The sequence below is a fragment of the Pleuronectes platessa genome, chromosome 3 (assembly GCF_947347685.1).
Source record: "Pleuronectes platessa chromosome 3, fPlePla1.1, whole genome shotgun sequence".
NCBI lineage: Eukaryota > Metazoa > Chordata > Actinopteri > Pleuronectiformes > Pleuronectidae > Pleuronectes > Pleuronectes platessa.
The window spans coordinates 7,938,093-7,951,400 of record NC_070628.1 but is presented as its reverse complement, the minus strand read 5'-3'; the positions used below and the strand labels follow the sequence as shown (position 1 = coordinate 7,951,400).

The following is a 13,308-nucleotide window of genomic DNA, read 5'->3' as shown; positions in this document are numbered from 1 at the left end:
TAAACAAAGAAACATCAATTACAATCAAGATATGATTGGAAAAAACGAATATGAAACAAGGTTTTTCCATCAGTATTGACGTTTATTTATTGAACTTAATCAGAAATTGAACACAGTCATATGTCAGTCTACACACGAGCCCCAATGAACAGATACAGTATCTAGAGATGATTTTTGAAGAGAGAAAATCTTTGGAAGACAATGCAGGGGAAGAGTTTAGAGAATATGAAGATCATGTTTCTGTCAATGCAGAGTCTGACAGTGAGTTTGGGTTAGAAGAGGATGAGATTGACCATAAGCCAGCTATGTAAAAAGTTATTCTGCAGCCAGTCAATTTAATGGTCTTTTTGCACTTTAGCCACCCCACATGGCTACCAATGTAATAATGTGCAATCAGGGCCGACACAGATAGCAGTGACTCATGTGCAGGACATCAAGCCTTCTTACGAACTTTCATTACGAAAATCATTATGGATTGCACTAATTCGGAGGGACAGCATGTTTTCGTAGAAAGCTAGAATGAGATGGACCAAACCCATTTATTTTTATACTTTGGGGTTATTATCCATGCAGGAGTTTTCAAATCCAAAGGGGAATCAACAGAATCCTTGTGGGATGCAGTAACTGGCAGAGAACTTTTACGTAAATGTGCAAGAATGTGGGAGCAGAGGTGATTGACATATACAATTTAACACTTTATGTAGCAGTCCTGGGTCCAGAGGACCCGAACATCACATATGTAATATAAATGTGTAGGGGGGGGGGGGGGGGGGTGTAAAGTGTAAAGTCACTAAATATATGTTCCTTTATATGTTCATCACAGAAAATGAGCCAAGGCCAATGAGTCTCAGGTTGAAAAAATATTTATTGCATCATTTTCCTCTTAGCAAACATTGAAAACGGGTCCCACAGACCCGAACACCATACAAGGGTTAAAGCATTAAACTCCTCAGGTCAGAAAGAGCTACATCTTCCACGCCCACCTTCTCCTGGTACGCAAACTGCAGCAGGTCGAGTGCATGGCGTACCTGGGGTCTGAGGATGTGAAGAAGCAGTCGTTCCATGGTCTTTGAGAAGTGTGATATTAAGGCCACTGGCCTGAAGTCATTCAGCACACTGGAGTGTGGCTTCTTTGGAACAGGGATGAGGCAGGATGTTTTCCACAGTGCAGGGACCTTCCCCAGTTGGAGGCTCAGGTTGAATATATGCTGCAGAGGCTCACCCAGCTCCACAGCACATGCTTTGAGAAGTCTTGGACAGACCCCATCAGGGACGGCTGCTTTCCTAGGGCACAGTCTCCTCAGCTCTCCTGTGAATACGTGGAAAACGACTGATTCCATCTCTGGCTGTGTGTTGGAGAGCCCCATGGCAAGATCCACTGCCACAATCAGCCTTCAGAGTATTATTGCACCCACAAATAGTACAATGAAAGGAGCTGAGGCTGCCAATGATATTGACCCCATGAAGCCGGAGAGGACATTGAGGAAGCATTCACGGCTGCACTTCCAGCAGCAAGGCTTTGCTATTTTCTTCAGGATCTGTAATTGAAAGCACTTTGCCATAGCAACTATCACTCCTGGATCAGGTAGTAGTAGCATGTATTTCAGGTTCTTGCCTAACTTGCTGTGAAGCTTGGAATACACAGCCTTTGAAACACTCTTGCTGCACACATCTTTTAAAGAAACCTCTTGGAGTCCTTTCAGTATTTGTTTTACCAGACGCTTTGTGTAGCTGACCATCACCGGATCGCTGGCGTCCTTCATTTGACTCTTCTTGATGACATACATGACCACCTCGGTAACAAACTGCCGGCGTGTGTTCTCTTCAGACCAGTGCATTGATGGTAAACTATTCTGTGCAAGCTCTGTGTCCTCTGGAGGCGGCTGCACGTCGTATGGGTGCTGCTGCACTGTGTCTAGGGGCGGCTGCACTGTGTCTGGGGGCGGCTGCACAGTTTCTGGGGGCGGCTGCACAGTTTCTGGAGGCGGCTGCACGTCGTATGGGTGCTGCTGCACTGTGTCTAGGGGCGGCTGCACAGTTTCTTGGGGCGGCTGCACAGTTTCTGAAGGCGGCTGCACGTCATATGGGTGCTGCTGCACTGTGTCTAGGGGCGGCTGCACTGTGTCTGGGGGCGGCTGCACGTCATATGGGTGCTGCTGCACTGAGTCTAGGGGCGGCTGCACGTCATATGGGTGCTGCTGCACAGTGTCTAGGGGCAGCTGCACGTCATATGGGTGCTGCTGCACTGTGTCTGGGGGCGGCTGCACGTCATATGGGTGCTGCTGCACTGAGTCTAGGGGCGGCTGCACGTCATATGGGTGCTGCTGCACTGAGTCTAGGGGCGGCTGCACGTCATATGGGTGCTGCTGCACAGTGTCTAGGGGCAGCTGCACGTCATATGGGTGCTGCTGCACTGTTTCTGGAGGCGGCTGCACGTCATATGGGTGCTGCTGCACAGTGTCTGGGTTAGGCTGAACGTTGTATGGGGGCTGTTGCATGGTGTCTTTTTTCCTGTGTGTTCTGCTTTTGCAATGCTCAAAGCAATTGTTCTTTCTAAGGACACTGGTTGCCTCTAAGTGACACATTGCTAAAGAACAAAATGCTTATATATTAAAGACAGTGAATGTCTTTAACATTCTTAAGAATTAAAGACAATAACTGCCTTTAAAATACCTAATAATTAAAGACATTTGATGTCTTCAATGTTTAATTATTTTATTGTACACAAACAACAAATTTCCTTTGATCTTACTTATAATGTCAATGTCCTCCCTTCCCACTAAACCGCTGACCTGCACTCACTGTATACTCCCACACCCACAATAATCTTAAACTGTAAGGCCATGTCCAGTACAAAGAGTGCTCACTTTTTACTTAGCTGATTCAGACAAGAGTTTATGACGCACATATTTTCACAAAGCCTATAGAATAATAGTCCAACATTTTAGCACACATGTATTAAAGATTAAACCTAGTTGGGTAAATCATTCAAATTTATTCATAAATAAATATGGAAATTCTTGGCCGATACGGATGATTAAAACAACAATCTAGCCGATAGCCGATACCGATATTTGTTTATTTAGCTTTTATTGTTATTCATTCACCCTTTTGTGCCAGGAAAATAATTAAATCATTATTTAAAAAGCACTATTTAAAATTATTTCAGCCCTTTATCACTCTTATCTTTTAATCAGCACTAATTCAGTCAGATTTATGAAACAGTCTTTAGTTTAACTAAACTTAATTTAAAGGAGATATATTTTGCTCATTTTACCACAAGTTGATATAGTTCCTTGGGGTCTTAATGAATACTCTGTAACATATTTTGGTCATAATACCACAAGGATCATTTAAAACAGCATCCTTTTTGCCCTGTCTAAAACAGCCCTCCTCAGATTGACCTGTTTTGAGGACTGGGTTTATGCTTATGTTCAGTTAAGACACCATATTAAAGGAGAATTGAGATGTCCTGAGGGTCAGTGAACAGGTCGGGGTGGGGCATCTGACAGTTCTAGACCAATGGTGTGGGGTTGTTTGGGATGACAGGTTCTCATTGGCTGTTTTTTTGGGGGTCAGGGGTGAATGAGGAAGGAAGTGTCGAAGACAGTTGTTGATGTGCCATCAAGCCCCTCGGCTGTGGAATAATCTACCACTTTCAGTTCGGGAGGCAGTCACCATCTTTTCGTTTAAAAGTAGGCTCAAAACCTTCCTTTTTGATAAAGTTAAGTTGGAGCTAATTAGTGCGCCAGAACGTTACTTGTTCTATTTTATGATACATGACACACGGAGCTTCTCTTTCCAGCTTCTCCTTCCTCTTCTCCATCCCTATCCCCCTTCCCCGGAATCCCTTTGCTTTATCACCCGCAGATCCAGGGCCTCTGTGGCCGCACCATGGATTGCGGTTTGTGGATCGCGCACCGGGGGTCGCGGTGTTGGATCCAGTGTGGCGGATTCTGAGTCATGTGGGCTGATCGTGGTGCTGGTGGGGGACCCTGTGTCGCGTTGGCATTGGGCACGGGCGGTGGACCAGGACCGCGGTGGTGGCTTGTGATGGGTCCTGGTGGGCGGCGGTGGACGGTGACTGAGGACTGGAGTGGCGTCTGGTCTGGATGGTGGATCGTGGTCTAGATGGTTGCTGACCATGGACTGTGCTTGCAGCGGGACTGCTTGGCATGTCATGTTGGGGTTGTCCTTCGGGATGTCTACCCTCATCAAATGCTGCTAGAGACTTTGATTATTGATGATGTTCTCCTGCACGTGGCATCTATTGCACTTCTGTCCGTCCTGGCAGAGGGATCCCTCACATGTGGCTCTCTCTGAGGTTTCTACATATTTTTACCCTGTTAAAAGGGTTTTTAGTAGTTTTTCCTTACTCTTGCTGAGGGTTAAGGACAGAGGATGTCACACCCTGTTAAAGCCCTATGAGATGAATTGTAATTTGTGAATATGGGCTATACAAATAAAATTTGATTGATTGATTGATTGATTGATGTGAGGAGTGTCGGAGAGGGAACAAGGAGTGTGACATGTATGTGTTGACTTTAATATAGTTACAAATAAGAGAAGAAGTTCCGTGTCGTCTGTGAGGCGGGTACGTTACAATTCCAATGAACATCGGCCAATACCATCGGGGAAAGTCAAGTTTATTACCGATGCGCCAATGGCATAAACGAGGCGAATATCAGTCGCTACCGATGTACGGCCAATGTATACCAGTGTTGCCAACTCCTCAGTAAGGAAAGTAGCTATTGGCTGTCCTAAAAGTCGCTAGAAGTCGCTAAATGACGTCATCGCCTAATTTGCATAATCGTAGTGGCTGTAGGACGTAAAAAAAGTGAGAAAAAAAAAGCCTAAATATGTTTGAAATAAAAATGAGCTTTCTTCTACGGAAGCGTATTTCATTCACGTATTTCCTATTTGAAACAAACTGTTTTTTGAATGCAATACGCTTCCGTTGTCTTCTGTTGATTCTTGTTTTTTTATTTTTTATCTTGCCATTGAAATAGGCCATCACTTCTCAAAATAACGTCATGACTTAATGCTGTATCTAGACCTATATATATAAATCAATTTTGTCCTGTATTGTTAAATGTTAGAATATCAAATTTAATCAAAAGGCTGTTAAGTGGGGCAGAATTGCGAGCTCTTCATCCAAGCCTCCTTTATCCGGGCTTGGGACCGGCAAAATTATCCAAAAGAGACACTCTGGTAGATGCATCGCGATGTGGACTCTGCATCGATGAAGAGACTGAACTCAATGATCCATGTTTTCCAGTGACAGTGAAGATACATTGACACTTACATCCCGCTCTGTAAGCCAGAACAGCGGCGGCCTTGCGCACGCGCGATTCATTTGCAGTCTGGAGAACGCGGAGTGTGGGTCTCCTCTCTGCTCTGACTGCAGCTGGGACTGCTGCGCAAGGCTACTGGGAGACTGACCGCCTGTGAGTGCGTTGGGACTCATGGCAGCACCCGCTGCTCGTTGAGGACAGTCACTGCAGAACGATACGTGCTTTCACATCACTCTCCAAAACACCAAAAAGTCGCTAGATTTGTCGCTAGTAGCTTTTAACGAAAAAAGTCGCCATGAGGATCTGGAAAGTCCCCAGATTTAGCGAGAAAGTCGCCAAGTTGGCAACACTGTAGTCAGCTGTCCTAGGGGGTTGTCTGTGTGTGGGGAAGGGGGCGCGGATGGGGGCGGAAAGCTTCAGGGGCCTATAGATCATCACTTAATATGGTACCTGGAAAACCAGGAGGTAGCATGGAATTTTTTTTCAAGGCAAGCGTGGGAACCCTGAATATCTATGTGTCCACAATTATTGGGCAACTATTACTGTGCAGAATTACTATGCAACTAAATGAAAAACGAACATTTTCCCATCTCACTTGTTTATTTTCATCTGTTAAAGTGAGAATAATAAACAAACAACTAAAAATGTACAAATAATCATTTCTGAAATTTCAAAAAAAATAATCAAGGAGCAATATAGCCACTCTTCTTTTCAATAACAGTAATACGCCTTCCATTCATGGATTCTGTCAGTTTCTTGCTCTGTTGACGATCAACTTTTTGTTTAGCAGCAACCACAGCCTCCCACACACTGTTCAGAGAGGTGTACTGTTTTCCTTCACCGTAAATCTCCCGTTAATCTCCCGTTTAAGAAGGGCCCACATGTTCTCAACAGGGTTAAGGTCAGGTGAGGAAGGGGGCCATGTTATTATTCTTTCATCTTTAAGCCCTTTACTGGCTAGCCACGCAGTGGAGTACTTTGATGCATGCGATGGAGGTTGTCCTGCATAAAAATCATGGTCTTCTTGAAAGTTGCAGACTTTTTCCTGTACCACTGCTTGAAGAAAGTGTCTTCTCAAAACTGGCAGTAGGTTTGGGAATTGATTTTGAGTCAATCTTCAACCTGAAAAAGGTCCAGCTAGCTCATCTTTAATAATAACAGCCCATACCAGTACCCCACCTCTACCCTGCTGGCATCTGAGTCGAAGTGTACCTGTGTGCCCGTTACTGATCCAGCCACGGGCCCATCCATCTGCTCCGTCAAGAGTCCCTCTCATCTCATCAGTCCATAAAACCTTTGAAAATTGTCTCCAGATATTTCTTGGCCCTGTCTTGACGTTTCAACTTATGTGTCTTGTTCAGTGGTGATCGGGTTTCAGCCTTCCTCAGCTTGGCCATGTCTCTGAGCACTGAGCACCTTGTACTTCTGGCCACTCCAGGTTGGTTCCAGTTCTGGAATATGACAGCACTGGAGGATAATGGGTTCCTGGTAGCTTGACGTTTAATTCTTCTCAAATCTTTGGCAGTTAATTTGTGTCTTTTTTTCTCAACACATTTCGTGTGACCCTGTTGACTATTTGCAACAAACAATTGATGGTTCTGTGATCACGCCCCGATATTTTAACAATTTCAAGAGTGCTGCATCCCTCTGAAAGACTTTAGCGTTTTGCCTGAGGAAAAGAAGCTGCCTAATAATTATGCACACCTTGATATAGGGTGTTGATCTCCTTAGGCCACACACTCCCTCATTTCACAAACACACACCACCTCATATACTTAAAACCAATAGGCCTTCAAGTTTATACAGCTTGGAGTTGGAAAATATGCATAAAAATTATAATATGTTCAAAATGCTCACTTGCCTAATAATTGTGCACACAGTGTAAGGACGTGTGGCAGAAGGTGTTTTTCAAGGATAAATTGACACTATAATCTTCTGGGTGAACACAGTGCGGACACAGTTCACCCGGTCTGAGACCATGGGAAGAATTTATTGAATGTAAAGCTACAGTAACTGATAAAGAACTGTAAAGGTAAGATAAGGTAAGATACATTCATTGTCCCACACACATGCACACATGCACACACACACACACGACATCCAAGGGGGGAAATTTTGCTTTTCTGCTATGACCCATCTGGCTTACACAGGAGGAACCACAGAGCAGTGGGCAGCCATGCACGGCGCCCTGGGGAGTAGGTGTAAGGGGAGTATGGTGCCTTGCTCAGGGGCACTTAGACAGTGGGTTGGGGTAGGCACTTTGACAGTGTGGAACAGATCCAGGTGTTGTCCGTCCAGGTATGTTGTTTTTGTTGTCACTCCGTGGCAATAATGAACGGATCAATAAAACGCCCCCCCCCCCCCCCCCCTTTGTGTTGTCAGCCCGTGTCATCGCCTTTCCTTACAGGAGCGACGAAGACGCTTTGGATAGAATGAGTCAATTATCTGCACATGGAATAAACCACAATCAAATCCATATTTCATGTTGTTTTTCTTGCCTTTATTACAGTAACAATTCACGTGGAAGCAGTGACATGTGCAAGTTGTCCATCCATGTGGACGACTTGCTGTGGACAAAGTATGCACACAACTTTATCACTTAATATTAACATTCACGAACTTACATCGATGAGCAATACAACACACACCTTGTCGTTTTCTGCCTTCACAGCCTCTGTCTTCACTTTAGGTGAAAACACACTTTTTTACATGTACACAACAGGTGATAGGTCGACATTTCGACTGATCCTGGGTTTGCTCTTCACAACAGACCCTTCACCATCTTTCCCCGCTGGGGCACGAGAGGGAGCAGTGATGGTAAGTTAGGGTCTGGGAGGACAGACCTTTACCTTCACAGCCTCTGTCCTCACAGCCTCTGTCCTCACTTTAGGCTTCACTTTCTGAGCCTTTTCTTTCCTGGTTTTATCAGACTGGGTCCTGGATACGTTTTTGTTTCCATCGGTTCATCTCTGAAGGGAGTAGCACCATCACTGTCTGCTGAATGGTATGATGGCTCAGGTTCCTCCCTGGGCCTCTTCTTGTTTACTTTCTTTGTTTTAAGGACTTTTGTGCTGGACTTAGTCCCTGATGATGAAGAGGATGGAGGATGTTGTGGGGGAGCACCACTCTCATCTCTACCTCTTTTTCCTCTCCCCTGAGGGGAGTAATCTCTGGGTAACCGAGACATTCTGTCCCTCTCCCTGTCTCTGCTGCCGCGACCTCTGTGATGTAGTGAGGGATGTTGGTTGTCGTAGTCTTTGCAGTATTTGTTGTACAAGTCGGTGTACTCCTTTTCCCATTGTCGATACCTTTCTCTCTCCCAGCGATCATGGCCTCCAGGACTTGGTCCCTTTAGTTCATACGGTGGACGTCCCCGAGGAGGTGGCTTCCGTCCACCAGGGCTGCGGTTCCGGAAGCCACCAGGGGAGCGAGACCGGGACCTGAAGGGTGCTGGTCCTTCTGCTCCCTGCCAGGGTCCGGCCCGGATGGGAGGAGGAAACCTTAAAGGTGAGTGGGACCTTGACCGTGAACGCCTGTAACTGCGTCCATTGTGCCTGGAATAATGGGAGCGTGGATAAGACCGCCCATGGGAGTGTGAACGGGAGCGGGATCGACTCTGGGAACCAGAGTTAGACCTGGATCTATATCTTGAACGAGATGAATACAATGACAAGAACAGTCAAACTTTCAAAATGACTTAATCATACTGAATTCATCATAATCCCGCCAAGTGATGTTAATGTGTGTCAATCCCAAAATGATTAGCTAGTGTAGCTGTAGGACGACTCAAAACAAAAACAAACTACTCACTTGTCCTGTCGGTGCCTTCGTCTGTAGCAATATTTCTTGGAGAGGGGGGGCTGAGAGAGGGGGGGTCCACGGTGGGGTAGAGGGGGCTGGACACCAGGGGGGATCAAGGGAGGGTTGAGACCCGGTGGTCCAGGGGCATAAATTGGCTGGGGCGGATAACCGGTTGGAGGAGGAGGTATAAAGCCAGAGGTGTGGGGATGAGGGTGAGGCTGTGGTGGGGGCGGGTACAGGTATGATAAATGGTAGCCCTGCGGAAGAAATCAGTGGAAGAAATTTAGTTCCCTTTCAGAGTTAGGGTTAGGGTTAGGGTCAGGAACTATTCCAGTTCTCATGGATGTACAGGTGTCTGGTAAGGATGCATCTAAGTAAGTTATGGACTCCAATAATAGAGCGTAACAGTGAATGCCCACTTTTAGAATTGATTGTGGGATTGTGTAAATAAAACAGTTTTTCTTAAAATGCAGTTGCTATCATAATGACTTTTGGCTTTAACAGGAGCTTATAACAGCGTTTCACAAACTTGTGGTGAGTCTACCTTGGATTGTAAAAATAAAATGGGTGATAATCGAATTCGGTAGTCAGAAAATCAAGGGATTTTTAACTCTGTTGAGCTCTATAATAACAATGACAGATGCATTATTATCAGGTCATCCGAGGGGACTCACATGTGGTCCAATTCCTGGGTTACTTTCTGGGCTTCGTTCCACAGTAGGTTCCGGATCCTGATTCCAGATCTGGATGCGAGGCGGAGGCAGCGCTGCCTGTTGGGCCTGCTGACGTACGAGTTTGGTGTTTGATGTTGCATTCTTGTAGATATCCACAAACTGCATGAAGAAAAAAAAATGCTTAACACCTCTGATCAAACCAATATGACATACATCAAAGAGCATGTGTTTTTGAAATGAGTTACCTGTTGAAGAAAGTTATTGGGAATGAGAGCGTCAGGTGAAACATCTTTATGTTGGCATGGGAGCAGTAAGGCCATCCGGATACCTGGAAACAAACAATCATTAGTTCATAGCTATGATCCAGTCCAACAAATTAACACACTGAATCAATGAAACATAGCCAAGGAAGGATTTTTATTACTAATCCATGTCACGAGAAAGAACTTACAAAGTTCGCAGTAACTGTATCCGCAGCAGGGTATAACTACTGCGTCCGTCATCAGGTCATTGCAGATTGGACACATGAGTTCCTGAGGGATTGGGCCTGAATCGTCCTCAGGGAATGACTGGTCATCTGGTGCATCCTCTGATGCATTTGCATTCTTGTAGTTATTCACACGCTGCATGAAGAAAAAGATTTGCTTAACACCTCTGATCAAACCAATATGACATACATCAGAGAGCATGTGTTTTTGAAATGGGTTACCTGTCGCAGAAGGTTATTGGGAATAAGAGTGTCAGGTGAAACACCTGCATGTTTGCATGGGTACATTAAGGCCATCCGGATACCTGGAAACAAACAGTCATTAGTTCATAGCTAGAATCCAGTTGCCCAACAAATTAACACACTGAATCAATGAAACATAGCCCAGGACGGATTTTTATTACTAATCCATGACACGAGAAAGAACTTACAAAGGTCGCAGTAACTGTATCCGCAGCAGGGTATAACTACTGCGTTCGTCATCACGTCGTTGCAGATTGGACACATGAATTCCTGAGGGATTGGGTCTGAATCGTCCTCAGATGATGACTGGTCATGTGGAACAAAGGGGGGGTGCTCCTTCTTTCCTTGTGTGTATGCTTCCCTGTATGAACACATTCATAGACCTTTGTCATAACAAGTAAAACACCACAGACGACCTAAAATGAAAGGATAAATATGACGCTAGTTAATTCTAGTATAAGTTTTCTTGGAGGAGGAGGAGGAGGAGGTAAATAGTGTGTATTAATGGACATCCTTCACTTACGCATCTATTGCAGGTACTGCATATTCTCCACTGATGGTTAGCATGGCTCCTTCGGTTCCAGCCTCTGCTTTCACCATGAATCTCTGAGGAATCCCCTCACTAATCCTGACTTGTTTTTGTACTAACTTTAACGATGCATAGTCTAAGTATGGCTGGAACTTCATGGCTTCGATCTTGTCGTCCTCTGGTGAAAAAAAACGAAATCTGGTATGAAAACCAAATAAAAACAGTGGGTTACGTGTTAATTTAATTCAAGTTAAATCCACAAAATGAAACTGGAGCCAAACTAGGGCAGATTGGGAAAAAAATAGTAATGGCAAGCCCAAATCTTGGCCAGCAGCCGGGTATTTCGGTGTCAACAGAAACTGCCTCTGATACATCAAGACAGAAACTGCTGCTGATATACTGCCACACTTCAAAGTCAACTTAATTAGTTGTTACAAAGATTAAAGGCAGTGGCTTTGCTGCCATATTGTTTTATTTTAAATCTGCAGTTCCCTTCCACACCAGCTGGGGGCGATAATAAGCATTATTCGATTGTTTTTTTTTTACAAGAAGAAGAAGAAAATGAATCTGTAACCCGGAAGTTAAACTTCACAACAACAAAATTGTCGGGAAATCTGCTCCGTGAAACCATCTCAGGCAGCCAATGGACTTTTTATTTCAATTGAGTAAATAGTGCGTTTGTCTTGAGACTTGTGTAGAACCACAGTGTCTCTCAACGTGGGTTTAACATGGACGATTATGACGAACTGTTCGAAATCCAAGATGAGTTCGAGGACCAGTTCGCAGACGAGCTGGAGGTTCTGGCTCAGATGGAGGGGGAGTCCCCAACACACTTAAACTTGAACTTAAGGAGGTGACGTGTTCTGTAAAAAAAACACGTCGTTATTTCTCATTAACTCGTTTCAGCTTCTTTGTGCACATCCTCAGCAGTTAACAATAAATACACAACTGAGCAGCTGTTCATCTTAGTTAAGAAACTTGACTTTATTGGTGTATTTCCACCAGACACCACTCATATCAAGTCACATTCATACTTTTCATACAGGGTTGTTCTTCTGTATTCTGGGGACATTTAATTTGTTTACATCAAGATCTTTGCATTATCAAAAATTGACTAAATGCTGAAAAACACAAAATCTCACAATGTTAGAGAAAGTTTAGGTAAAATCTTTTAAGTAGTTTTTGCATAATCCTTCTAAAAGACAAACAGCAATGCAAACATAGCCTCCACGACAGAAGTAATGACTGTATGAAGGGAAAATGCTGGTTAAAATGTCCCTGATCCTAAGTGAATGCATCCAAATTACTGAGACATATTAAAACAACACATTTTCACACGGGAAAAGCTGGAAAGTGCAAATGTTTGTTTGAAGAATTACTTAAATTTTGAGTTCTCAAACGTATTATTTTTTTTGTTAGTGTTTCATCAGCTGATCATTTGTAGGAGTAATAATCCTTAAAGAAATGCGTCTGTGAATTATATATTTTTTTGATTTATTTATTTCTGTATTTATTTATATATTTATAAATTTTGTATGCACACTGACACCACAGTATAATGTTTCGACTGCTTGTGTGTCAGGTGGACTTTGAGCTGGAGTCTCTGATGGAGAGGAAGGAGGAGGAGCGGGAGGAGCTGATGGACTGGTGGAAGATGATGTCAGAGACACTGAACTTCTGAAGCGCTCGTCTGCTTCGCGATTGGACCGTTCACACGTCGAGGTAATGTATTCAACATCCTGTGTAACCGTCCACTTTGAGAAGAAGAAAATAAAGAATATATTGTCTCTTATTTGTTTTGTTCTCTCTTTATTCATTTTAATTGATTTAGTTGTTTATTAATGTGTTAACGGATGGCCTCACGCTGTAGATTGTTCAGATATCTTGCACAGACACACAGGAGGAGAATTTGCAGGCAGTGTGACAGCAATGGGATTGGTGTGGATTTCTGTGGTGTTTCGTTCATTATCGTACACGTGATTGAAAACCATAGCACCCATCTATACACTGTGTGCACAATTATTATGCAAGTTGTATTTTGGAGGATTGGTTTTATTATTGAACAACTACAGTGCTCTCGGTCAATCCAAAATGTTAATAAACCTCAAACCTGAATATTCAAGAAAGTAAAAGTGAGGTTTTGGCTTTCTTAGGAGAATATCTATGTGTCCACAATTATTGGGCAACTATTACTGTGCAGAATTACTGTGCATCTAAATGAAAAACGAATATTTTCCCATCTCACTTGTTTATTTTCATCTGTTAAAGTGAGAATAATAA

General features: G+C 43.9%; 1 long non-coding RNA gene across 1 annotated transcript; it reads left to right on the top strand.

Moving 5' to 3' along the window:
• Positions 1–11,596: 11,596 nt before the first annotated feature.
• On the top strand, positions 11,597–13,105 carry LOC128430389 (uncharacterized). Its single transcript, XR_008334015.1, has 3 exons — positions 11,597–11,881; positions 12,611–12,750; positions 12,908–13,105. It is a non-coding gene; the product is annotated as an uncharacterized LOC128430389 (long non-coding RNA).
• The last annotated feature ends 203 nt before the right edge of the window (positions 13,106–13,308 follow it).